Genomic DNA, 27,322 nt, shown 5'->3' with positions numbered 1-27,322 from the left:
CCAATCAAAACAGCATTAATAACATTCTCCAAATAACTATGCAGATGAACTATGCTAACAGTCTCTACCAAGAATAGCTATTTATATGTGTAAGTAGCACAATAAACTATGTCATTTAATCTTTGTGTCTCACTGGGAAATGTGTGTATGGTACCAACTAACTCTTTATCTCTCCTTATGGAAGGCTTTGTGCCCTATTGCTTGTGACGATTTTCTCTGAAGATATATCAGTCAGGGCAAACTATTCTTTACAAGATAATCTTATTCCTTCCAATCACTTCCACCAAGAGATTTTAAAGCTGTCAGAGACAATTAATGATGTTCAGCATTTATAGACAGTGCTTCAGAGTGTTCAAAGCATTTTATGCAGATTATCTCAGTAGGCCTTGCTACAATGCTATAAGGTAAATCAAAGCTCATTTCCATATTGTAGCTAAGTGGGATGAGATTGAAAGATGGTGACTTGCCTAACTCCATGGTGGCAGAAGTAAGATGTGAAATGGGGATTTCCTGGTCAGCAGCCAGACTTCAGAACACGGACCGCTACAGGGTGGGCAAGAAGTGATGACAGCCAAAATGGTGGGGTGTCACCTTCCTTCACATTTGGGCGAAAATCCCTACAAGATAGGCACAACATCCAGAACTGACTCCCAACTACATGTTTCTTTACTGATTCTAAGTTGGGAAATTCCTGGAGATTTGGGCATACTACATGGGAAACGTTGAGTTTAGGGAAGGTAAAGGAACTCTGTGGGAATATGATGTCTTCGAGTCCGCTCTCTGAAGCGGCCATTCACTTCAGAGGAACCGATTTCTGTAGTCTGGAGCTTGGTGGTAATTACAGGAGAACTCCAAGAAGAGGTAATTACAGGAGAACCTGAAGGCCATTAACTCTACCCTGAATGTCCATGCTCTTTATCTTTTTTTACTTGCATTCATGTGCATCAGGTCAAAGGAGATTACTTGTCAAATGCTGCCAGGCCAACCTTCTGGCCGACTTATGACTTCCCTCTGCAGCTGGGGACTCTTGTGATCGGATGCTCTTTGTGTGTGAGAGCGGGATTCTCTGCATGTAAAAAACTAGACGTCAGGGGGAAGCATTCTAGCCTAGCCTTTTGAAGACATGTCAGTTTCCTATCTGTTACGAGATTATTTGTACAGAGGAACGTTCACACTTATGAACCTGGAGTTTCTCAACTGGTACATTCAGACACAAATTACCACCTCTTTGTGTTCCATGAAATTCTGCATGTCTTACTTAAATGTAAATCTGCTTGGGCAGATTTGGGCGGCCACCTTTTTTTTCCAAGGTAGCTTTGGTGCTTTTGACCTGAAAAGGTAAAGAAGGGTTCTGCTGCCTCTCTACCTGTTTTTCCCTGCTTAGACTTGCAGCTGATTTTGGTTTTATAAAAAATCTCTCTCTAATATATATAGTTTGAGCCTGGAACCTAACCTTACTTCAGCTTGGGGAGATTAACAGTTCTGTCCTAAACAGTAGAAGGTCTCTTTAGGATTGCGCCATAAAAGTATTTTCTTGCCTTTGGGGAGCCTTGATAAAATGTGAGGACCGCTGCCTTTTGATTGGAAGAGTTCTTCGAGCATCATGTTCAGTATTCTAGACACTTCTTGTCCATCTACTTATGTAAAACTTGGGTCTAAGTCTCCTTTGACATTTTAATAACTAAATGGAGAAGGCCACTTGTGTTTTTATGATAGCCCAGTATTTCTCTCTCTCTCTCTCTCTCTCCCTCTCCCTCCCTCCCTCCCTCCCTCCCTCTGTCTCTGATGTACACTCTGCAGACTTGAAACAGGTCCAAATTGTCTACCCTTAGAAGCTTGCTACATGATTCCATTATTCTTAACTTCAAATGCTGTCATAAAAAGAAATTGCAGTCACTTACAAACCCACCACCATCATCTACAAAAAAAAATACCCTTTAGGTTACTTAGAGACTGTCCTGGCCTGTGATTTCTAAACCCAGTGTCAGTTTTCAGTCCAGCTGCAAAACCAGGAAAAGGAGGGGGGGAAAGCAGGTGTGTATCCTGGTAATTGTTTTTAATTGAGTGCCTCTCTCCTGAAGGCTAAATTACAGTCCACAGAAACATACTGCAAAAGGAAGTTAGCATAGTCCTTCTGCGGAATGAGCATAACTTCCCCCTACCTTTATAATGCAAATCATGACAGTGATTCAAGTGTTGCAAAATATGTCTGTCTTATGCTTCCCTCTGAACTTCTAGTAGGTTGTCTGCTTTTAATTCCCACCCACCCCAATAGAAATGTCTCTTCAGTTGAACGTGCATTTGGCATTTAAAAAAAACCTGGCAAACTGTTCTGAATAGTGTGAGGGTGGGTGATGTTCCAGGGGCCTGACAGTCAGTGCCTTGCGCTGCAGGAAGGCCGGTTGGCAATCAAAATGTCTTCAAGCACGTTTGGAAAACGACCAGCTATAATTGTCATTGGTGTGTGGTTGTGGAGAAATTTGCATCGTGAGTGACATCATGAACCAGCAGCATCATTAACTAAACCCCAGCAATTTGATTCTTGTTCCAGCTTTGGACTATACATACGATCTTCCAGTTTCTCAAGCAATTTTGAAAACTTTCTTATGTTATTTATAGTCTGCCATTCTCACAAGGACTCAAGGCGGATTACACATCGTGAGTCAGAACAATCAACAAAATGGGACATTCAGTTACTAATGCATTAGGATTTCAGAAGGCTGGAACCACCAGGAAAAAAAAAACAGAAACACAGCATGTATTAACATAACACATTAAGTGGTACAGAAATTACATAATACTACTGACAAGGAGTGTGCACTCAGCAAAGCTAAACTAAAACCCTCCCCAAAAAATACTTTATCAGAATTTCTCTTCCCCCTGCAAGATGGTGGTAATATAAGGGAGTTGAAAAGCAGATCCCCCCAAATGCTGTATTTTTCAGCCTTTTTAAAATCACCATTAAAAAGAAAGATGGGGGAACGCTTCTCCCTTCCTCCCTCTTTTTTCCACTCAATTTCCTACCTCAGCTCGTTCTGTAGTTGGATGGCCAGTCACCTGCTGCCCCAGATGTTTTGGCATAGTGTTTGGAGGCTGTGGTTGGCTGGTTGGAAAAGAGCAGGTTGACGCTAAATCCATTGAAGAGAGAGATCCTGTGGCTGGGTCGGGATGGTCCAGTAGAGGGTTTCCAGCTGCTGAGATTGGGCAACATTATATCCAGATGCATCCATTGAATGCTTGGGTGTGACCTTGGAGTCCTCCCTTTCTATGGAGGCCCAGGTCACCAATACAGCAAGGATCGCCTTTTACCATCTTCGACAGGCTAGGCAGCCCTACATATCCTGGCCTGACCTAGCCACAATGGCCCATGCAATGGTCACTTCTAGGCTAGAGTACTGTAACTCGCTGTATGCGGGCCTGCCCCTGAACTGAGTCGGAAGCTAACCCTGCTGCAGAATGCAGTGGCCAAACTCCTCACAGGTACATCTCTGGTGCCCCAGATTTCTTTTATTAAATAGCCAGCAAACATAAGAGATTTTCTAATAGCTTTATTTGCAAAGAAAGGGGAGCTGTCCCTGCTATGAAAGACTACACTTACCACCCACAATACATACACATATATACAGTTTCTTTGTCCCGACATGCAAATCGCTCTCTGTTCCTTCATTGGCTAGAAAGGCCTTGGAGTGTCACTTTTTCTGATCTGTCTGTTACATATAATGAACCCATATGTAGCAAGCCCCTTACCATTCCATGTTCACTATCAACACCCCTTATTCAGCCTGGGGTGTGTCAGTCAATATATATTAGCTAATTATGCATGCGTCTTGGTCCCCTACCCCTAAAAACTCATGCCCTTTGTCCTACTTTCAAGCAGCTTGGGGGTCTCAACTAGTCCTGACTGGTTTTTTCCAGCCCGGTCTTATGATCTGCTCCTTTCCTGGCAAGAAGAAAACATCCTTTTCCTGTTATCACACATCTGTAAGAGAGCATATCACATCTGTGCTCTGGCAACTGCACTGGTTGCCAGTGGAATTCTGAATCAGGTTCAAGGTATTGGTTAGAACCTTTAAAAGCCCTGAGCAGTCTGGGACCATAGTGTCTACAAATCTGCATCACTCCGTATTGCCCCTGGAGGATGTTCAGTCCTCTGACAAAAAACCTTCTGGTAGTCCCTGGCCCCAGGGATGTGTGATTGGCCTTGACCAGAGCCAGGACTTTGTAAGACAGAGATGTTCCACCAGGCCTTTGGTTGAGGGAAACTGTGTGTCCCATTACCGTCCACTGGCCTCCCTACAACACCCTATCTTCAGCATCACCCACTCTTGATGTCACCCATGCTTGAATAACTCAGCAAGGGCTTATTTATGATCTGAGTCAGGCAGGTTTTTAGTAGGCCTAGATTTTAATCATTCCGAGTTTTAATGATATTTTCTATATTAATGGAATTGTTTTTAAATGTTTGTGCACTGCCCTGAGCCCAACTTTGGACAGGGAGGGTGGGATACAAATGTAATAAATAAATAAATACCAGTGGAAAAAATTTAATTTGGTCACAGTCAATGGCATGCCTCAGAATTATGACTGCTTAAGAGTGAATGCCTAACTGTTTTCCCTGGGAAGAAGCCACACTGAATAAAATGAGGTTTGCCTTTAACTACATCTGCCACTAGCAGTAGTCAAGGACACCCACCAGTATGAAAACAGTACCCCATAATGGTCAAATAAGGAAGGCAAAAGGGAAGAGAAGAAGTGAATCTCAAAAGGAGGAGGAAAGAAGGTGTTTGCCAATTATAAAATAATCAGACATGAGCAAGAAGAGTTAAGATGACGGCGTAGAACCTTCTCCAAATGTGGATTGAAATCTTTCCAAATATCAATTAATCCCTAATCTAACATGCATTTCTTAGTTGCTTCCTGTGCATTATTAATGGGCTGGTCACCCTGAGACGAAGGTAGGAAGTGAAAAGCAATTAAATCCCTCTTCCACCCCTGCAGATATGACTGACCTAGAGAATTCAAGTAAAAGGGGGGAAATGATAAAAGGACACCAAATTAATAAACGTGGTGCTCACACACCATTGCTGTTGAAACAGGGAGAGCAAATCCATGCTTCTTTGGATCATAAGACTGTTGCTTTTAGATCTGCAACTGATAAAGGAAACTCCAGATGTCCTTCTTCTAGTAATTTTTTTTCCTGGTTTTGATGTGAATTTCCCCCCTCCCTTAAGTGAGAGTTTACTGAAGCAGAACTAAGAGCAGTGGGTTTCTTTCACTCTTGGACAAAAGGAGGGACTCAGCTGTCCCTTGGGGGGGATTGATCCCGTTCACAAGCTAAGGCATCATTGTAGCTTTATGCCATTTACCCAACTGTGTTGTGTGTGTGTGTGTGTGTGTGTGTGTGTGTGTGTGTGTGTGTGTGTGTGTGTGTGTGTTACACACAACACAGTTGGGTAAATGGCATAAATGATATATACACACACACACGTGTTTTTAAAGGACTTTTTAAAATGTACTTTGATAACATTTCTTTTTTTCACTGTTTTATCCTAGAAGAAAACCTGTCTTATATTTGCCACAATAACTAAAGCCTCCCCAAAGATCCATACTGGCATACTAAACCCTTATAGCGTAAGTACTTAAATTCACAGCTAATTATGGCTCAGCTATAACATTTTAAAGAAATCCCAAAATATGGTTTATAAGAGAAGTATTGACACAGCCTTCACTATCGTCTTATGAATGGAGCCACTGTGATATTGTTTGGAAATAGTGCTCTAAAAGGGAATCTTTTATGAAATAGAGATGCCAGCTGTTCTCTTTGGAAACATTTATTTCTCTGGCTTAACAGTAAGAAACTCAACAACCCCTTATGCTTATTAAAATCTGAAATCTCTACACGTTGTCAAATCTGTGAGGGGGTCCAAGAAAGGTTTCTGATTGTGGGATTTGAATTCTGCTATTCTTAGATTGATTACAGCTTTTTTTAAAAAAAAACCCTACCATTTATAAACAAAATATGAAAAGGGAAATTAATACTCATGATAACCATCTAGGGCACAATGAGACAAAATGTGGGATTTTCTTGATATTTGTTTCAAATATTTAAAAAGCAACTGTGGTATCTCCCATCTTAATTCAGATGCAAGACAGGGTTCCCCCCTCCCAGGTAAGCGATGAAAAGGATGAAGGTTTGTCTTACTTTTGCATACAAGTTACAGTTACGTTCGATAATATTTGTGTGTGTGTGTAACATTTTCAAAGTGGTCATCATAAATTCAGGGTTGTCCTAAGACTGTGTTCTCGCATTCAGAAATTAACAGCTTTCTTCTGCAACAATGGCTATCATAACAATTTCAAGTAGAGCTGTTACAAATCTGTGGTTGATTTATCAATCTCATTTGTACCTGCTCATGTTTATGTGGGGTTATCTCAATTTATCGCATCAGCCCGCATTAAATAGGTTAGCTGGAATATGGTGACTTGACCAAAGTCTGGCTGGATGGGGACGGCCATCGTTGTCTCCCTTGTTCAAGTGTAACATACTGGCCACTACTCCTCAGTTGCTCTGCACAGATTTGGTACTGGTGGCTGGGCCAATCCTTCTGTCGGGCATTGTCAAAAATTAGGGCCATTTACCAAAGTTGTCAGCCTTTCACCTAGACCAGTGATGGCGAACCTTTTTGAGACCGGGTGCCCAAATTGCAACCCAAAACCCACTTATTTATTGCAAAGTGCCAACACGGCAATTTAACCTGAATACTGAGGTTTTAGTTTAGAAAAAACGGTTGGCTCCGAGGCGTGCATTACTCGGGAGCAAGCTTGGTGGTAGTCGGTGGCTTTGCTTTGCTTTGAAGCAACCATGCAATTCTTCCAACGGGTGAATCATGACCCTAAGAGGGTTTACTCAAAAGCAAGCCCCATTGACAGCAACCGAGCTTACTCCCAGGTAAAGAATCATGCTTTAGTTCTTCGCATGAAAATCAGTGGGGTTTAACAGCGCTTAACAGGGTTACCTACACTGCTTCCCCAAAACTAGGTCTTAGGTTTAATGCTAATAATTGATCCCAGCGGCCCAGGCCAGCCTAGATGTGTGGGGGAGGGGGGCGACTCTGTTTGCGCGTGCCCACAGAGAGGGCTCTGAGTGCCACCTCTGGCACCCATGCCATAGGTTCGCCACCACTGACCTAGACCTTCTCCACATAGTATCTTGTCCCCTCACCGCTGTCCCAAAGCATCATGATCCATTTTTGCATCTCTCAGGTTTCTCTGATATTTTCCAAACATGCCTTGCTTCAAAGTTTTAGGAAAAATCACAGCAAAACCTGGATGGCTGCTGTGTCAGTGGAAAAGTTCAGATTTTTTCCTGGCCTGCCTACATGGGAGCAATTTTCACTGCCCCTGCCACAGATATTTCTTCCACCTCGCCATCACTGTGGAGCAGCTTTTAAAATCACAATTGAATATCGTTATATTGTTATAACAATGTGTGTATCAGGCTCTCTGAATTCCCAGCTTTCATTTTTTTAAAAGTAATTTTCTATCTGCTTTCATTGCAGAGCTATAAAGGGAAAGGCATATCTCTGCAATGAAAGGAACTACACAATTTTTAAAACATGAAATGTGGGAATTCAGAAAACCTGATGCATGCAATGTTATGATTTTATATTGCTATAGTAGTGCTCAGTTGCCAATTTTAAAAAGCCCTAAAAAGCCCTGGTGGCAAGAACACTGGGTGATGGCTGCTACTAGGGGACTGGGATAGTAAAACTACAGGTAAATTTGCCATGTGGAAGACTGTTGTTAATGTGTTTTTCACTGGAAGCAGCAACAAGGACACGATCCCCATATTGAGAACACCCAACTCTTGCATTTCTAGAGACCCATCCTTGTTAAGAAGTGGGTTGCAACATTCTGTACCCGCTGCAGCTTTTGGATCAGACCTGGTCTGCATGGAGTAGAATAGGATAGTACTGGGTTGCCATCCTCCAGGTGAGTCCTAGGGATCCCCTGCAATTACAGTTCATCTTCAGACTGCAGACATCAGTTTCCCTGGAGAAAACAGATGCTTTGGAGGGTGGACTCTATGGCCCTGTACTCCACTAAGGTCCCTGCCTTCTCCAGACTCTACCTCCAGACCCTGCCCCCAGGAGTTTCCCAGCCTGGAGTTGGCTTGTTCCCTGCCCGTGAGTTGGCAGAGCACTGAGGTTGTAGGATGGACAGTACCATTTCTGATTGCAGGTCTGCAACATTCCCTTACGTTAATAGAACCTGCAAGTGGAAAACTTGTACAGCAGGCAGATTATTTACTAGGGGAATAAGCAAAAATTTATCTCAGGGGTGCTCCTTTCCATTTGAAGAGAACATTTTTAAGGAGTAGCATTAATAATGTGCCTTCCCCCCACTAGTTGTTAGAAGTGGTACAGCTCATTCATTCTCTTCATTGCTGTTGTAAACCAAGCCTTGGTCTATGTACTGTACTCCTAGAAGTCTGGCAGCCCAATTGTGAAGTGGGGGGGCGAGGTAGACGAGTGGTGGCCAGGCACAGTGGATCCTCCAAGGGCAGTGAAAAGTCCCTATGCAGCCTGTAACATATCTAAGCACTTAGGCTCATACAGTCAATGGAATCTTCAGAGCCTGAAGGGTTAATTTAGAACTCCTGGGATTGGCTGTGACAGCTGCACAGCACTATAAAATCTAAGGACAGGGTGTTCTGAAAAAAGAAAGAGTTCAGCTGTAAGAGCCAGAGAGAACAGTAGCTCAGAGGTAGCTTTGTTCTCTGGAAGTGGAGGGCCAGTTCAGAATGGGCTGTGCTTCTCTGAATTAAGTGACAGGAAGGGCATAGTTCAGTAAAGGAATCTGGACCAGAGTTCCTGGAGACAAACCTAACACAGTAACATTGATTGATCACACTGGTGGCTTGGTTTGTTTTTTTTCTCTGAAGAGAACTCCACTCAGGTATGAAGCAGTTAAGTTTCTGAGAGAAGGGGAATTATATAGAGAGGATTAGAGCTTCCTCAAGGAAAGCAGCCATCTTTCTATGATAAGCGCCATGTGAGAGAGAGACACTCTAAGGAAGAGTTTGTCTCAGTGTTAGCGTCCAAAGAATTGTGAGTGTGTAGTACTTACCTGAGGGTAAAAAGTAAGATTTTTAGGGAAAGGTCTAGATAGCCAACCATAACTCTGTAATAACTATATTGAAGTAACAGATTTATTTTGTCTAGTGTCAAAATAACAGTATCATCAGGAAAACACAGATAGTGTCCTGTCTATAATTCATATCAACTGAAAAAGTTACTAAACAAAAACTTGTACAGAATAACCTCTCTAAAACCAGCTTTGTTTGTACCTATATTTTTCTCCTTAATCCTTTCCCAGTTTAACTCTTTTAAACTTGTTTCTGTAAATAAAATCTTTCAATTTCTGGATTCAACTTTACAAGCCTCTGGTGCCATTTCTTTATTTAGTTCATGACAGAAATACAACAGGTTGTTTTGGTTTCTTTCAGAGATACTGCCCTTCCTAAGAGATGAATGCTCTAGAAGAGCAGTTAAAGACTATTTAGATGGCTTCTTAGGGAAAAAATATGTGGGAAAACTGAAAGAGAAATATGAACTCTTAAACATCCTCTCCTTGATACTAAAATTTTTGTTCTGACACTAAAAAATTTGCTCAGTCACAGCTGTTCTGTCAGTTAGAGATTTGGGATGGAAGAATTTCCCTCAGGGCACAGGTAGTTGGCAGGCACTTGTGTGAGGCAGACACTAAAAAGACTAGGGGGGTGCCTCATTATACAGCCCAGTGGTCTGTACCACCGTTACTAATGCCTACAAAAGGGGGCCTAAAGGTCTCAGGAAACTGACTAAAGTTGGCTCTGCTCTTGGGAACACCCTCATCAGCACTGGTGCGGGTTGCTGTGGCAGAGGAGCACTAGCACCATGGCAGCTTTGGCGCCTGACCATGTGTCACCACACAGGTCCTGATGCTGACATTGATATGCTGTGCTGAGTGGTATTTACACTAACAATAGGGTCATACTGCATCCAAAGCCTTTTCGTCCCCCCCCCCCCCCCGGAATGCACTGTTACATGCCCAACTCTGGGAATCCTTGGCTTATATTCAAGTATACCAATTTAACTGGCCTATCAGTCAGTCTGTATATCTAATTTTGTTACTATCTTTGTGGCACTTAGGCACGCCCACCCTCCTTAATTGCTACATTGGCTGCTTCCTCTTGCTTGTATGGGGTCTATAATCTTTGTCTTTTGCCATGTTATTGAACTTCCATTGCCTCTGGATTCATTAGCAATCATTATTTTGGTGCAAAAAAATAAATCCTGTACTGCACATAATGGGATGACCTGAGGCCATTCTGTAACTGGATGTTCCCATATGGGTATTCTGTCTATCATATATCAACCTGCTGAGAAAATATGCTTTGTCCTAGGTCATGTAAGCAATGTGGCTGTTAAATGTTTTAAAAGCAGTTATATAACTGGCATTTAAAATGTTTTATTGAAAAACCTTAATGCTACTGTAACTGAAATGACCTGTAAAAGGTATCCCATTTTAAAATGGAATTTGATTAAAAAATATCATACTAGGATGTTATGTCCCCTTTTCTGTGCTTGCACCCCACCATTGACTAGGCTTCATCCACTGAGCTCCCCCACCCCTGAAACACAGCAGCCTGAAATTCCAGAGGAGCATTCCCTTTTGCTATGTAATTTCTAGGATGCTAGGCTGTGTTGAAACTCGTTATTTATTTTAAACTTAATCCAACGTTTGAAAATAGAAAATGACAGGACAGGACTTTTTCTGTTGTGGCTCCTCGTTCACAGAACTCTCTCTCCACAGAAATCCACGTGGGGTCCAGTTTGAGCAAAGGGCAAAAATGTTCCTAATCTCCACTACTTTCTGTTTATTTTTTTTCTCATCTCAGTTGTTTGAATACTACATTTATAGCCTGCCTTTCTCACAGAGACTCAATGTGGATTACCAAATGTAAAACAATGCAATCACATGGCATAAAACTATCAGTGAACCATGCAATAGGGCCCATTCTGTAATCTTGGAGTACAGAGAAAAAACTAGGATTACAGGATTAGAAAACAATGCAAACATCAAATGTACAATAAACAATGCATAAAGTAGAAATAAAGGGGTAAAACTGTGTCATAAAAGTGAGATGATACTATAGTAGGTGTCAGAACAGAGGCCCCTTTTACACATGCAGAATAATGCACCTTCAATCCCCTCTCACTATTGTTTGCCAGTGGATTTTGCTATTCCACACAGTAAAATCCAGCTGCAAAGTTCTTTGCCCACTCTCACAAACAATGAAGAGTATGGGATCTGCCCTGCAGTGAGTGTGAGAGGGGAGAAAAGGCATCCATAACAGAAGCTCTGTCCCCCAAAAAATCCTCTTCCGCGTGGGACAGAGCACCAATGTATAACAGACCAAACTCGCTCTTTCTCCTTGTGCTATATACTTTTGACAAGCAGTTAGAACAGGGATAGGGAACCTGCGGCTCGAGAACCGCATGTGGCTCTTCTGCCCTTGCACTGTGGCTCCACGAGCCGAGCCGCCGGCCCCATCCTTGCCCGCCCTGCAGGCAGCAGGGCAGGCGCACCAACTGCCCACGGCCAGCTGGGCTGCGCCGCGGGCTTCCCCTCTCGCCTGCCCCATTGGAGCGGGGTGGGCGCTTTCCCGGCGGCCGGCGAGGCCGAGCTGCTGGCCCCATCCTTGCCCGCCCTGCAGGCAGCAGGGCGGACACGCTTCTCAGAATGAGCGGAGTAAAAGGTAAAAAAAACCCAATATATACAGTGTTATCTTTATTTTAAATGTCAAAAATTATTTGCGGCTCCAAGTGTTTTTTTCCCCCGTGGACGATGGGTCCAAATGGCTCTTTGAGTGTTAAAGGTTCCCTACCCCTGAGTTAGAAAAAGTAAGAAAATGTTTTTGGTGGATCTTGGAGATGTAGGATATTTGTGAAGAGACAGTGTCTGGGATTTTGAATTAAAAAGCCTGAGTCCGCTTAGATTTCTATTTTCCCTGAGACCCTAAGGTTAGGGTCACCATGAAGCTTATTTGCAGCATATCCAGAACAGACCAAAGAAAGTACTTCTTCTTTCAATGTCTAGTTATCTTGTGTAATTCACTATTATAAGATGTGATATATACTGGTAGGTGGCTTTCTAAAAGGATTAGACAGATTGATGGCAGATAGGTCAATCAGCAGCTACCATCCATCATGGCTAGATTGAAACTCCTTGTTCATCTGGACTAATGGACTTTGCTCTGACCCAACAAAGCTAACAATAGCTATATCAGCTGGGTGCAACTTTAGCAGTACTCGCTGCACACAACTCCTCCTCAATTAATTCACCTTCACCTCACACTGGAATAAAAGTGTTTCTTCTTAGGTTTGCTAAACCCTCAGCCCAGGGATCTTCCAGAAAATATTTTGCAAGGCTGATCTTAAGAAAATAGTTCATTTGACTTTTTATTTTACTTTTCTAAAGATATGTTAAGGCTATATTACAGCCCTGAGTCCTAGGGATGATGTTGGGAGTGGGACACACATCTAACTACAAAAATAAATACCTGCAAAAACCCTCCTAAAGAATTTTGTTTGCCGCGAATGGAAGACATGCAATGAGCCAAAGAACAGTTAATTCCAATGAATGTGAGATCAGCATGCCTGGTCGTATGATGCGCTGTTCCCATTTCACTCTGGTACCCTAGTGAGGAGGCAGCAATTAATGCACAATTACTTGGGAATATCTCACAGTTGTAGAAGACCTGATCATTTATCAGCTTAGTGAGAGAGGAGCAGCCTTGGGGCTGGCAACAAAGGAAGTGAAAATAGTTAACGGGAGAGTTATCTAGACACTGGAGCCAAAACTCAACACCTACAGGAAGAATTTCTGCTCAGGAAATAAAATGAAACTTTTTTCTCCTGCAAGGAGACTCCAGGTGGCTTACGAACTCCTTTCCCTTCCTCTCTCCACAACAGAGAGCTGTGCCTTCCTGACACAATGCAAGAAGAAGAGGAAAAGGAGGAGAAGCAATGTGGGATTGAGGAACAGAGGATACAGGGGGATGATGAACCTGGATGTAGGCCAGGATGGAGAGAGATTGATTCATTCACTCTCAAAATGGAAAAAAAACCCCTCCAGCTCATCCACTGAAATGAACACACAGTGAGTTCAAATCAAGCTAAAGGAAGTGCTATATCATGTTATTAATTTACATGGCTATCCTCCAGTTTTCTTTCTAATCAGAGCCCAAAATAATGTTCAGCATCGTTCTCCGTCCTCCCCTTTATCTTCATGACAATAACCTTGTGGAGCACGTTAGGCTGAGCAAAACTGACTAGCACCAGTCACCCAGCAAGCTTCCATAGCTGACTAGAGATTCAAATGTGGGGGCTTTTCCACCTTTTGAAAAAGATCTTTGACCCTTTATTGCTTCGGTTTATTCTCTGATTTCCACATGCATTTTTGTGCATTTAATTGTCATTTGGGTTATTTTGTCCCCGCCCCCGCCCCCGCCCCCGCCCCCGCCCCCCAGTTTTTTCCTGGGTCTTTTGAGGCCATTTTTTCTCAGACCCTTGGTTTTCTTTGTCTCACCCATCTCTAGCCCATTTTTTAATTACTAGACTTTGCTATCATCATTAAAACTATCCCCCAAACAGTTTTCTTTTTTTGTTGTTGTTTTAATGGCCTAAAATAGCAATATATAATGCTGCAGGAGCCGGCCTGCACGGAAGCCATGGGAGCCAGCCTGCACAGTGGCTGGCCCCCGCCAAGCCCCCCCCCCCATGCATCCCTGCAGTCTGACAGGCCACACACCGTTTTGGTCATATGGAGGGGCACCCAGCACCCCCCCCCCCCATGTGACTGAAAGGTGTGTGACCCCATGTCCCTATAGGCTGTACGCTTCTGGTCTGTACCTATCAGAAAAGGCAAACTATATCCCCACGAATAATTTACACTTTGAAAGGGAAACAGACCTCTAAATTATCATTTTAAAAAAAGCATTCTAAGAAGAGTACAAGAAGCATATGCTAAGAAACAACTGACTTGACTGACAGCCGCCATAACGGATTGTCAGGTTTAAAGAGCTGGCTTGCTAATTGGCTGACATAATGAGGTAGATTCCTGGCACTCCCAGAAAGTATGGTTGTGCGCTATTCCATCAATCTTCCTTCAGTCACCTTGGCATTCAAAATACAGCAGAAACACTTAGCTACAGTTCTTTAAACAGGCATGGGTAAAGATGTCTCTGTCTGTATTAAATGTAAGGCAAAGGGTTGCTATGGTAAATTGGAGCATGCAGAAGTGGCAATGTACAGTCCCACAATAGTGGTATCAGTTCCATAACAGTGAAAGCTACAAGTTAGTTGTACCTCTAGAAAATGACTGGATTTGTATCCAACAGAGTCCATTATCAAGAAGAAGAAGAAGAGTTTAGATTTATACTTCATCTTTTTCTCCTGTAAGGAGACTCAAGGTGGCTGACAAACTCCTTTCCCTTCCTCTCTCTACAACAGACACCTTGTGAGGTAGGTGGGGCTGAGAGAGTTGTAAAGAACTATGACTAGCCCAAAGTCACCCATCAGGATCCATGTGGAGGAGCTGGGAAACAAATCCAGTTCATCAGATAAGAGTCTGCCACTCATGGGGAGGAGTAGGGAATCAAACTCAGTTCTTCAGATTAGAGTCCACCTGGTCTTAATCACTACACCATGCTGGCTCTCTCTCTCTCTCATGCGGTATCTCTCAAGGAGATACACAAGCTCACAACCGAGAACACAGTTTAAAACAATATCATCACCTGGAGACTTACACTGTGAAATTTGTTATTCAGATTAGAGTCACCACTCTTAACTACTACACCACGCTGGGCTTTGGCTCTTCTCCCATGTAATGCAGTGTAGCCCTGAGGTGAGGGAGCATAACCACATCTTCAGGTGTGTGGATTGGTGATTGGTGAATAAGGCAACCTATGTAAGAAAACAGCAATTGCTCTTGTCCTTTCAAGACCCCATGCCATGGACCCAGTGGTGGGATTCTTTAGGTTCTCACCACTTCAGCAGAACCGGTTGTTAAAATGGTACTTGTAAACAACCAGTTGTTAAATTATTTGAATCCCACCACCGGAGCCGGTTGTTAAATTATTTGAATTCCACCACTGCATGGATCCCAAGTATGATTCCCGCCTTTCTTCAGAGGAGGGCATAAAGTGCCATGCATCCAGCTAAGGAAATAAATAAGAAACATGCACACTGTTGTCTAGTAGGCTACCCTAGTGCCTGTGTCGCATGGCCTTATCTACACGTTTCTTGGCACCTGCCAGGTGTTTTTAGAAAGTGGGCAGGCCCAACTGCCCAGTTGGGCTTCTGACTGACCACCAGAAATCTGGAGGGTTTTTGTTTTATTTTGTCAAGTCACAGATGAGTTATGGCAATTTATGGCTTATGGCTCTGCCACTTGAGCTGTGGAGGATTATCTGGGGAATTCAGATTAGCTTGTGCACTCCCACACACACCAGCAGGGTGACCTTGGGCTAGTCCAGCCGTTCTCAACCTGTGGGTCGCGACCCCTTTGGGGGTCGAATGACCCTTTCACAGGGGTAGCCTAAGACCATTGGAAAACATATATTTCTGATGGTCTTAGGAACTGAGACATGGTTGGGGGTCACCACAACATGAGAAACTGTATTAAAGGGTCATGGCATTGGGAAGGTTGAGAACCACTGGGCTAGTCACAGCTTCTCGGAGGTCTCTCAGCCCCACCTACCACACAGGGTGTTTGTTGTGAGGGGGGGAAGGGCAATGAGATTGTAAGCCCCTTTGAGTCTCCTACAGGAGAGAAAGTGAGGATATAAATCCAAAACTCTTCTTCTTCTCTCTTTTCAAGCCAAGAGATGTTTGGAAGTGGTTTGCCTGCCTCCATGTACATGACCCTGGTATTCCGTGTAGGTTGCCCATCCAAATACCAGGGCTGACCCAGTTTAGCTTCTGAATTCTGACGAGTTCAGGTTAAGCTGGGGCTACCATGTCAGGAAATCTGATCGGGGCTTTGCAAAAAAATTTAAATTGTTTAAGTAGCATCTGCCACCACGGTATAAAGATCTTCACTGCATGACTGAACATGAGCTGTGTTTATTCAAGAAAATACTTTAAAATGATTTGTTCATTTACAAAGGCATCCTGTTAAGCAGAGCCTATGCTAAAGTGTTGAAGAGTTACTAACAGAGTTATGCATAGCCTCACTCTCTGCTATTTTGTGGCTGGCTTTGCCTTGAGTGGCAGCCATTTTGAGGTTGGCTCCACCTCCAGCAGAAGTGATTTTGTGGTTGTGCCCACCACAGTGTGTCAGAATGTCAAAGATGTCTGCAGACTCAAAAAGGTTGGGGACCTCCTGAACCATTTAATAACCCCCCCCCCTTTATGTGGAATATGGGCAAAGCCAAACTAAGCATCCAAAACTGTCCCTTCTAGATAGAAAGCAAAGCACCTCTTTCGTTCAAAAATCAGCTGGTTATATATAAGGTGAAAGCAGAGGCTGTGAAAAGCAGCAGAAGTTAACACTGTAGATGTAAAATGTGGGTGTAGATGCTACAGTTCTACAGGAAACAAATGGACTGACATATGAATGGTATGCCCTTGTACAAATGTCTGTTGTGATGTGTATATTCAGTGTCTAAAGGGGCGAGGGCCAGATGAAGTGTTTTCAAAATAATGCCATAGAAAAGTGAACATACAGCAATCTGAAAAGAAAACCTGGCGGTGCAGTGAGATGAGAAATTCTCTACAGAACATCTGGCTCTCTCACTTGCTTTATTTCTGGATCTCTTTCTTCCCTTTCTCCCCAGGGAGTTACCAGAATCCTCTGGGATGGCGTGAAAAACCACACTATTTAGTTTGTTAGTTAGTTTGTACCCCACCCTCCCCTGGAAACCAGGCCCAGGGGCAGCTAACATAAATACAAATACATTAAACACACATTTTAAACAAAATTAAAATCATAAAAGCTAGATAAATGCACATTATGTACAGGTGGCACCTAACAATCCCATTCTACCTTAGGGAGTATATTCAACGAACAGCAGCGGCCCAGTAAATATGGGGCTGACAACAAGCCCTGATTATTTGGGTCCTTAAAAGTCAATAACAGAACCTTGATCTTGTTTTTCCGGAGGGATGAGACAGTAGGAGAAAAAAAATGGAAGGAAGAAAAGGGAAGTGAAGGGAGGCCAGCTTAAGATGTATTTCTGATGCTGTCTCATCCATAGGCCCAGCAGTTGACCTCTGTCTTACAGACCCTGCAAAACTGTACCAAGTACCACAGGGTACTGTACCAAGTACCCTGCAAAACTGTACCAAGTACCACAAATCTCATCTGGCAGAGAGTTCCCTGGCTTTGGTCAAAGACAGCAGGATGATTTTAGGGCCAGGGATCACCAACAAGTTTTAGAGAGAGGCAGACTTGAAGATGCGATGATCCCAGACTATTTGGATCCTTAAAAGTCAAAAGCAGAACTTTGAACCTGATTCAGCACTTAACCCGGAGTCAGTGCAGCTAGTAGAGTACCAGTGTTATATGGGCTTCCCTTGGGGTCCCTTTTAGGACCTGCACTGCTGCATTCTGAACCAGTTGCAGTTTCTGAAGCAGTCTCAAGGGCAGCCCTGCATACAGGGAATTACAGTAGTCCAAGTTAAATGTGACCATTGCATGGATCACTGTGGCTAGATTGGCATGGGACAGGTAGCGGGTCAACTGCCAGACTGAAAAAAATGCCATCCTGGCAGTATGTGTGACCTGGACCTCCAAAGAAAGATGGACATCCAAAGTTACTCCCAAACTTCTGATGAAGGAAGCTGGCTCTAGCTGAAGCCCATCGAGAGTGGAAAGCTGAGCTCCCTGGCCTGGATCACCCTGGTCCAGCCAAATTGCACCTTCTCCATTTTATCCACGCAACCACCCCATTAAGTAGATGATCATCAAGCTGAACTAGATGAAATGGTCATCCCCAGGGAGATGCTGCCATTTTATAGAGTGAGTTCCAGTCAGGAAACTCCTTTTAGGAAACTCCTATCACGGGACCCCGGTTCTGGTTGAGACCATTCCTGTGTGGCTCCTGCCTCCCCCACATTGTTTTTCCAATTCACAAGGGTCCCAGAGTATTATTTCCCTGTATGCCCTCCTGGTACCATTTCAGGCCAGGAAAACAGTATGGGTGGGAAAGAGGAGTCTCCCCTTTCCCCACACCACAATGGTCCCAACCAGAACCAGGCCCCTGCAGATGCAATTAGAAGAAGTTCCCTGGATAGGGTTGCTAAGCCATTCTGGCAACCAGCAGGAGATTTGGGGACAGGGGCCCAGGTGGGGCATGATGTCCCATGCACTGCTACATAACTTCCAGGGAATACCTGAAAGTGATATGGGATCTATAGTAAAACCTGCCCTGGAATGATATGGTAACGCACAGGATACCAGTGGTTTTTAAAGAAGACTGTGGGAGGCCTCCCTCTATGCTAGCCCGATTCCCCAAAGGAATTCACTCTCTAAAATAGTAGTATATCCAATATACAAATGAAACCTGAGATTTGTCCTTGGGATTTATTGATAGATCTCTGGAAAGAGAACATGGAACTTTGTTTTTATATATGACAGCAAAAGCAAGAATGCTATATATGCAGGAATGGAAAAGTCCAGCTATAACTACAGTTGAGGAATGATGGGTGAAAAGGTATTAGAGTTGGCAGAGATGGCCAAGTTGACTTTGTTACTCATAGAAAAGAACTTAATTAAATTTGTAGGACAATTGGAAACCCTTGATAGAGTATTTAGACAAAACAGGGGGGAAAGCCTTGAAGACTAGTGGTTTTGAAGGTTACGAAATGTTAAAGCAAAAACCAACAGATAAAAGCAAGACATTTTATCAGTGATGACATGAAAGATTTAATTTAATCTTGATGCTTCATGATCAAGTGGTAAAAAAACTGTTTTTAGGATTTAAGGCCTAATGTTCAGTGCAGAAGAAACTGGGAGTCTTTATGGAATAAGTGTTTTATAATTTGGTGATTTTTTTACCTTTGAATGTGAATTGGATTTTGCAAAGATTATGAAGTGCAAATAAAAATTGTTTTTAAAAAGATATAAGATGGCAGTATATCCTTGAGGAGGCCCGTCTCCACTAGTTTTGTCCTCAGCAGGCATCCAAGATGCACTTGGGATTTGACCCTGAATCAGCTAGATCCTAGTAGTCTGACAAACTAGTCACGATACCCCATTGGCTGTCAGTATAGTTTGCTTATCTTTGTTTTTATTACCGGCTGTGAGCCTTTGGGCTGCACTGGGCTGTGTGGTAAATTTAAATAAATAAACTGCCCGTGTATGCTGATGATACTACATCAGTCAGCAGGAGCAATTCATTTATTTTTATTTATTTCAAAACTGTAATCCCCCCTTTGCCAACAGGTCTGAAGAAAAATACCCCACCCCTTTACTAGAGGCCTCATGGGCAGAAATCAGCAACTGAAGCTTTTCATGGCAAGGAGATTAATAACATCCCATTGTTAAAGGGGCAGGACATTTTTCTCACAGGTCTGTGAGTCACCCTACTTTCTCCCAGGTTGGATTAATGTACCTAGACCTGTTGAAAATATCTTATGAAGACCACTCGGAGGAAAAGTGCAAACATCAAGGTACTATTGTTCCCAATGACTGGCTAAGGAAGGAGGGCTGTGACCGCACAGGAAGGATCCTGGGAATTTTTGTTTTTTTCTGATTCCAGGTTGCTGTTAAACTCAGACTTGGAGAAAACATATAGGAGCAAGATAGACTATTCTGCAAGGGTTACAGTTTGTTGCAAAGTCCTGAACTCTTGGAATCAATGGCTGGAAGAGGGATTTTTATAAAACAACACCACTTGGGTCTTTAACCAAACAGTGAGCCTATTCTGCCCTCCTGATTAGACCCTGGGGTTTAACCAGCTCTCTCATGTGCTACCAAGTCTATGGCAATCCAGAGTAATGGCACCCGCCTTCTTACATTTAACAATGCTTCACTCAATAAAACAGTTTCACACCACAGGTGAAAGATTCTGGAACGTTTTAATTAACTAGCAAGAGCACTGCTTGATTTTTATCTTCCTGGAGGTGGTAGAAACTCCAGAAGCTTGTCTCTTTGACTAAAAGCCCCTAAAATCTCTGAGACAGATCTATATTTACAGAAGACACTTTAGTATCTACAACAGTTTGCATCAGAGCAGTGCAAACTATGGGTTAATGTAGCTTGCCATGTCTGGGGAATTCAATATTTCTCATCCTGAAAGCAAGGAAAAAAGCAGTTTAGGACTCAGCTGTGCAAACTCTGCTAAGGGTTATGCGTTGTGTTCCCTCCATTTATGCTTCGAGATCCATTAATTGGGGCACGGATCCCCTCATGTCTTTGTTCCTATCGGAATCCCTGTTGTGTCTGTGCTGTTAGGATTCTGAATCCCAGCTGGAAAGTAATCGGAAGATGAAGGGTGGGAGAGGGGAGGAGGAGACCCAAACGAGAGCATTTTCATTTTTAAACAGTTAATCTTTTCAAAAGTTACATAAGAGCTTGCATTTTAATAGCCTGACATCGCACAGATGCAATAAGAGATCTGAGTCATCAAAGAACCTCTCCTTCATACAATGAAATAATTACCCAACTATTCCTGGCCCTGTTAATTTAACTCAGCCCAGTGGGTCACACTCTCTGCAAGATCTCTTGGGCAAAGGGACAGGTAGAACAAACGGAGCTCCAGAAACCTCAGGGAAAGGAAGTGTGTGTGTGTGGAGGCGGGGGGGGGGGGGGCTAACATCCCCAGGCTCAAATCAGAGAAGGCTCATGATTTATGAGCCAGTTTTAGCAGTCTTGAAAAATGGGGGTGGATCTTTGTCCCCCTGAACATTCTACAATCATTTGTAAATTGCTGCATTTTCCTTGTGAGCTCCACCAGTCTCTGTAAGCCCTCCAATTAACTTTACTTTGGACAGCAGCAGCCCCCTCCCCCCCCCTTATGAAACAGGGACAGCCATTCTGCTCTTTGGTGTTTGCTTCTCTCAGGGCTTTGAGGGCCACGACAGTGAGAAAGCAAAGGCCTCTTCTCCCCATTTCTGGTGCCCCAAATACTGCGGTGACGTACCATCCTAAAATAAAAAACACAAAAGTCAAAATCCTCAGCACCAACCTGAAAATAAAAATCAGAGCACTTTATGAGACTAGAGGGAGTATTCTTGCCTGACCTGGTGCCTAATACTTCATGGGTTTTCTAAGTGCAAGGCCCTAGGAAAGTGGAACACAAATCTCTTAAATGAATAAAAAAATAATATCTCCAACACATAATATTCTGAAAAGGCAAGTGTTTCTGAGAAGCTTTAGGGCCCTTTCCGCACAGCCAAAACAAAGCTGGCTGCCGCCAGGGTACATGAGCCCGGTGCAGCCCTGGGCTGTTGGCAAGCCTTCATGTGGGTGGCTCCAGAGCTAACACGGGTCACCAATGCGCATTCGCATGGAGGTGCGTCTTTTTTTTACCTACTTCCCAGGGCCTTGCTGATACCAGAAGTGCCTGCATAGCTCTGCAGATGGGAGATGGGAGGTTTTTTTAAAAGCACAGCCGCATAATGCGCCTCCCACCTGGGGCCGTTTGCTCGGCTGCGGCTACAAGGTGCATTAAAACAAAAGAATCACACAAATCGTGATTCTTGGAAACCCTTGGTTGGGGGGAACGCAGAGCGTACTCACATTAGGAGCAGGATCCGTGCAAAGTTCCCCCCAACCCTTAACCCATGTTTATTTTCCCATGTAGAAAGGGCCGAGGAAGGCTCCCTATTTAGCCTTTGGACCATTCAGGAATGGTGACTACCTACTTGCTGCATTCCTTTATGTTCCCCAGTTTGTCTTTCAGATGATAAAATTGTTCCTGTAGGTGTTTGACTGCTAGATCATAGAGTCTTTCTTCCCAGGTTGAGATGTGTGGTTCTGACATGTACTGTCTAAGAGCTTCTTCGGGCAGGATGGTTTCAGAATGTAAGATGACTTGTGTTTGAGAGTGTGCTGTCAGATTCAAGCCGGCACTGGTCCCTTCTGCACAGGCAACACAAATGGGTTAAATGAACCTGTGTTACCAGTCTTGTTGTTTGCATGGTGGGTCATGCAGGGGCCATCTGGGATCGTTAGGAGCCCAGTGATGCAGGATGTTTTGCACAGGAAACACTTTGTTTCTTGCGTGAAACATGCATCCGACAATCCCCCAACCCAAGAATCCCCCCACAAACATATCAGTACAAAATGGCGGCTGCCTAGAGAATGCACTCTGACAGCAGCCTACAGAATCCACCATAATGGATGGTGGGGGTGGGGAAACAGAATGCTTCCTGCTTGCTGTAGTTTGCACAGGCAAGCAGGAAGCATATGAAACCCAAGTTAAAGGGGGAAAGCCGCTGATTTTGTGGTTTTCATTTAACCTGGGTTCAGGAAAATAAAATGAGTTAGAAGTGTTTGGGGGGCGAGCTCTGAGGGAACTTTTCTCCCATAACACTTTTTTCACCCCCTTAACCTGCTATATTTTGCCTGTGCAGAATCACCCATTGTGACCCTATAGGGTTTTCAAGGTAAGAGATGTTCAGTTTGTCATTGCCTGCCTCCATGTGGGTGGAGAGAACTGTCACCCAGTAGGATTCATATGGAAGAGTGGGGTCATAAATGAACAGCAAGGGAGGAGTGGGGTAGCAAACCCATCTTTAAGATGGCTTAGACCTGTTGAAGCTGCTTTATGGCGTTATATAACCCAAAGCAAAGTTACAGGGGCCAAATGTTGAGGCAGCGTATCAAGGTTAGCAGGATTGATTTGGGTGCGTTTAGATGCAGTGGGCTTGTCCGTGAATGTCTTTGTGGGAGGGCCTGCACATGTTTTGAATTTCTTCCTGTAACATAACCTGCCAAAATGGTGAACTGTGCCACCAAAAGTGATCCTTAATATGTGCACAAGGAGCATGAGTCAAATCCTAAGGTAACCTAACAATACTATTGATTTTAGGGTCTCTGGATGCCACTCGATTCTAGCCCTTGAAGCAGAAGCAGAAGTTTAGGAACATGTAGCTGTCTTCGCTATGGGTCCTATCCTCTGGAAGTTCCTGCATTGGAGACTAAAATAGGCTTAACATCTTTGGGTAATTTTGTTGGGAGAATGTAGAAGCCTCTCAGAACTCTCATCAGAATACAAATGCAAGGATTCTTAAGCATTGACCATACATTCCCTTCGGTTGGATTCTCTGTAACACACACATTTTCCCCTTTCCCAAACTCACTATGCCTCAGATCAGAGACTCTCCGCTGTTGCTGAAACCCCTGAAAGTGAGACTGTTCCTCTTGTTTTGCCAGGAAAGCAAAGGCAGAGAGCATACGTTTGGCTTCTATTGGGTTTTCTCACTCCCCTGCCTTCCCCCGTCCACCCAGCAGCAATTCTTCATACTCTTCAGGGCAGCAATTCAGAGCAATCAAGATTGTTTTTTTAAAAAATTAACACCAGCAAAAATTTACATGAAATGTACATAGTCTAATAAAATAACTCTACACCCAAGGCAGCACACAAGAAAAAAGGCAGCAGAGAGCAGCCTCCTCAGTTGGAGGTTGCATGGAGAGAATGAGTGGGTAAAATGGCAGACCGGCTCAGCTGGGGATACTTTGTAACAAGAGAATCCCATTTAAACAAAAAATAGTGGGGGGAAACCACTGCCACGCTGACCGTCACAGGGTAAGCACTGCATGCATAAAGGACCTTAAAGGACTTTTCACCTTCGAGACTGAAAAGTTTTGGTGCATTCCCCCACTACCTTAGGCAATATGGAAACTATGTGCTTGGTGTTAAATTGCTTGACTACACAGTGTAGCTAGGGTTGCCCTTATCTCCACACTTACTTCTCCCAGTTCTGGTCTAATCAACACAAGGTTTCAAAATAAGCTTGTAAAGCCAGCTGCCTTTTGTTTAAAGCCAAGGACTAAACAGAGATGTGGGCACTCTAGCTTTCCTGTGCACCGTCTGCTTTCTGTGCACCGTCTGCTTTCTTGAATGTAAACTAGCATATTTAATCAGTGGGGGGACATTTAATTTCTCTCTTTTTCTGGTTATAAGAAACTAGACATTTGAATTGGGTGAAGACTGGAATCAGGAATTCCCTCGTGGGTAATTCCACCTTAAATAAATAACAAAAACATCAAAGCCAAGCAGAGCAATTGCCAGGGTTGCCGTTTGCTTCTCAGAAGTGATTAACTGAATAATAAGGAGAGATTTTGCATGTGATTCAGGTAGAGGTCCGTGGGCAGAATTCTCAGAAGCCTTTCACTCAGTTTGCATCAGCTTTTCAAACAAGGAGGCAAATAGTTTTAATAGACCACTAGAACAATATCCTCACTTTACACTATGAGGGTTTGATTTTCAGACATCGTGGCAGTTGTTACGTTGTTCGGTTATTATAATTTGGGCACTCCAACCTTGTGGAACGGGAAAACAAACTATCCACAATTCTCCTAATATGTGCAGTCACCGTTTTGTGTGAACAGGGCAACACACATATTTTCCAGTGTCAGTATGCACAAAAACAAACTCTCAAAAGTATGTGTTTCCGATTGCACGTGCCAGAGCTGGAAAATATGCATGTTGCCCTGTTCAGGAGCAGCAGTGGCGTAGTGGTTCAGAGCAGGTGTACTCTAGTCTGGAGGAACCAGGTTTGATTCCCTGCTTTGCCGCCTGAGCTGTGGAGGCTTATCTGGGAAATTCAGATTAGCTTGTGACCTCCAACACACGCCAGCTGGGTGACCTTGGGCTAGCTAGTCACAGTTCTTCTGAGCTCTCTCAGCCCCACCTACCTCACAGGGTGTTTGTTGTGAGGGGGGAAGGGTAAGGAGTTTGTAAGCCCCTTTGAGTCTCTTATAGGAGAGAAAGGGGCGATATAAATCCAACTCTTCTTCGTCATACAAAATGGGGACTGTGTGAATCAAGATGAGTGTATATAGTGCCATCTCCTCTTATACACAGTTGGATTGCAAAAATTGTTGTTGTTTGTTGTTGTTGTTGTTGTTGTTGTTGTTGGTGGTGGTGGTGGTGGTGGTAGTAAGACAAATACAGTTGTAAAACAACCCTATTGTCCTGGCCCCTTGCTTTCAATCACACTATTCCAAAGTTAGTAACTTTGTGCCTTTTGTCTCAGTTGCAACTTCCCAATTAGCCCCTTTGGAGGTTGGTGAGCACATACATGCACATGACGTAATTGTTTAGCATGTTGACTTTATCACAGGGGTAGTACAAATAATATTTTCTCTATATAAAGGCAAGAAGTGCCCTAGAAATCCACTGATGGCCATGAGGAAGCTGAACCAAGTGGCCCATTGGATGATCACACATCTCTTTTCATCTCCATTAGAGCCAGGATCTGAGCCAAACAGATGCTAGGGGCCTGCACGACTTTGCTTACTGTGGGGGTTTTAAATGACCCAAGACATTCTTGTCTCTGTGGTACCAGTTTACATATGCAGAGTCTCAACTTGATGCCAGCCATCAAGCTATGGACAGTCATATGTATATGTTACCCACTCTTCAAACTACCTCGTAGTTGGAACGGACCCCAAAAGCCAGACAGGAAGAGAGCAAGATTTCCCTGCCAGTTTTACCAGTTAAGGCCTTGCAGAATTCCTTGCTCCTCCTCAAAGCTAGCAGAATAAGCTTTGCCCAATAACTGCATACATACCAAACATTTTCGTTGGCTTAACTCCTTCAGATTTCAAAACTTTTCAAAATTACACCCTTTGGGTTCCTTTGGTGCAAAGTTCGGATTTGTGAATCCAACTGTGCCTAGGTCTGCCTGAAAGGTGCTGAGAAGCTGGGTTAAAATCCAGCTGAATATCACAACAATTGACCTTTTATGACATCCTTCAACTCAGAAGAACATTGATCAGTACAAGATGTAATGTTAGAGGCTGTGTAAAGACCTGGAGATGCATAAAGACTTGTGTACATGATGTAACACTCTGATTTAAACAGTTCTACATTTAGAAACAGTGGTAACATGATCCTTAATAAGATTTCAGTATCACAAGAACAATTCAGCTTAAAAAAAACAACCCAAAAGATTCTGTTGGTGGAATTTTTGTATCCTCCCTCTGGAAATATCTAATGAAAACATGCAAAAGAAGAATATTTTAGTCTCTATTTACCTTGGCTAGGGGTGAAGTGTTAGTACATTATGTTGCTGTGATGCAATAGAACAGACTTCAGCAAAGAAAAAAAATTAGATGTTTATGTATAGATGTAAATCCTGTTGCTAACAGAGAGCCAAATATGGAATAATTTGAAGAGTTTAACATAGCTATTCATCGAAGACCTGTAATTTTCAGCACCATTCAAGCCAAGCAAAGGCATGGGACCTCCCCTAGTTTCATGTTCAATAGCTGGTGCCCACAAACAGTAGGCAGGGGATGGGTGCTCATATTTTGGAGACCTCTGTCTATATCCCTGGAGCACATGGCTTATCTATGCCTCGTAGAATTCTGTAGGCACAACATTACAGTGCTGCTGTTTGACTTCTTGTGACATGCTGTGAAATCGGCAGTTGCGGAACTGGTGTATGGATAACCCTGTCCTCGGGCAATTACAGAGTCTCCCAATTCTTTGGCTGTGTTGCACTGATCTTGCCTTCAGACCACATGAAGCTGAAAACAAAATAAGAACATACACGGCCCTACTGGATCAGTCCCAATGTAGTTGGATCCCGTAATGCAAGAGCAGAAGCATAAACAGACTTGGTGCATTTCCACTTGCACAAGATCTTCTGCCGCACCTAGTGCTTTCCTTCCTGAATCTTGCTGTGGCCAGAGATCACTGTTGCGTACAAGTGGAAAGATAGGTGGGGACAAAATATGTATAACTTCGCATAAGCAGCCAGTGTGATCTGGTTTTCATGCTTCTGCTTGCACAAGGATTCCAGCACACAGGGAAATCTTCCACTGAACCCAAGTGATAAGTTGCCAGATGGATAGCTTCCATCTAGAAGTAAGAGAAGATACTAAAGTGTACTTTGGCTCAGGAACTAATAGGTTCTGAGTCAGATTTGACCTCTTTTCTGCCCACCCCATTATCAACTGAAGAGGCAAAATGAAGCTGTGTTTGGGCAGCATCTTTTTACAAGGAGGTTGGCCAGTGGCATAGTGCCCAGGGGGCGTCTTGCACCAGTAGCACTCCAGTGCATGGGTGTGATGTGGCGGGGGTGTGGTGTTCTGG

The sequence above is a fragment of the Sphaerodactylus townsendi genome, linkage group LG13 (genome assembly GCF_021028975.2).
Source record: "Sphaerodactylus townsendi isolate TG3544 linkage group LG13, MPM_Stown_v2.3, whole genome shotgun sequence".
Taxonomy (NCBI): Eukaryota; Metazoa; Chordata; class Lepidosauria; order Squamata; family Sphaerodactylidae; genus Sphaerodactylus; species Sphaerodactylus townsendi.
This window is presented reverse-complemented; position numbering follows the sequence as displayed.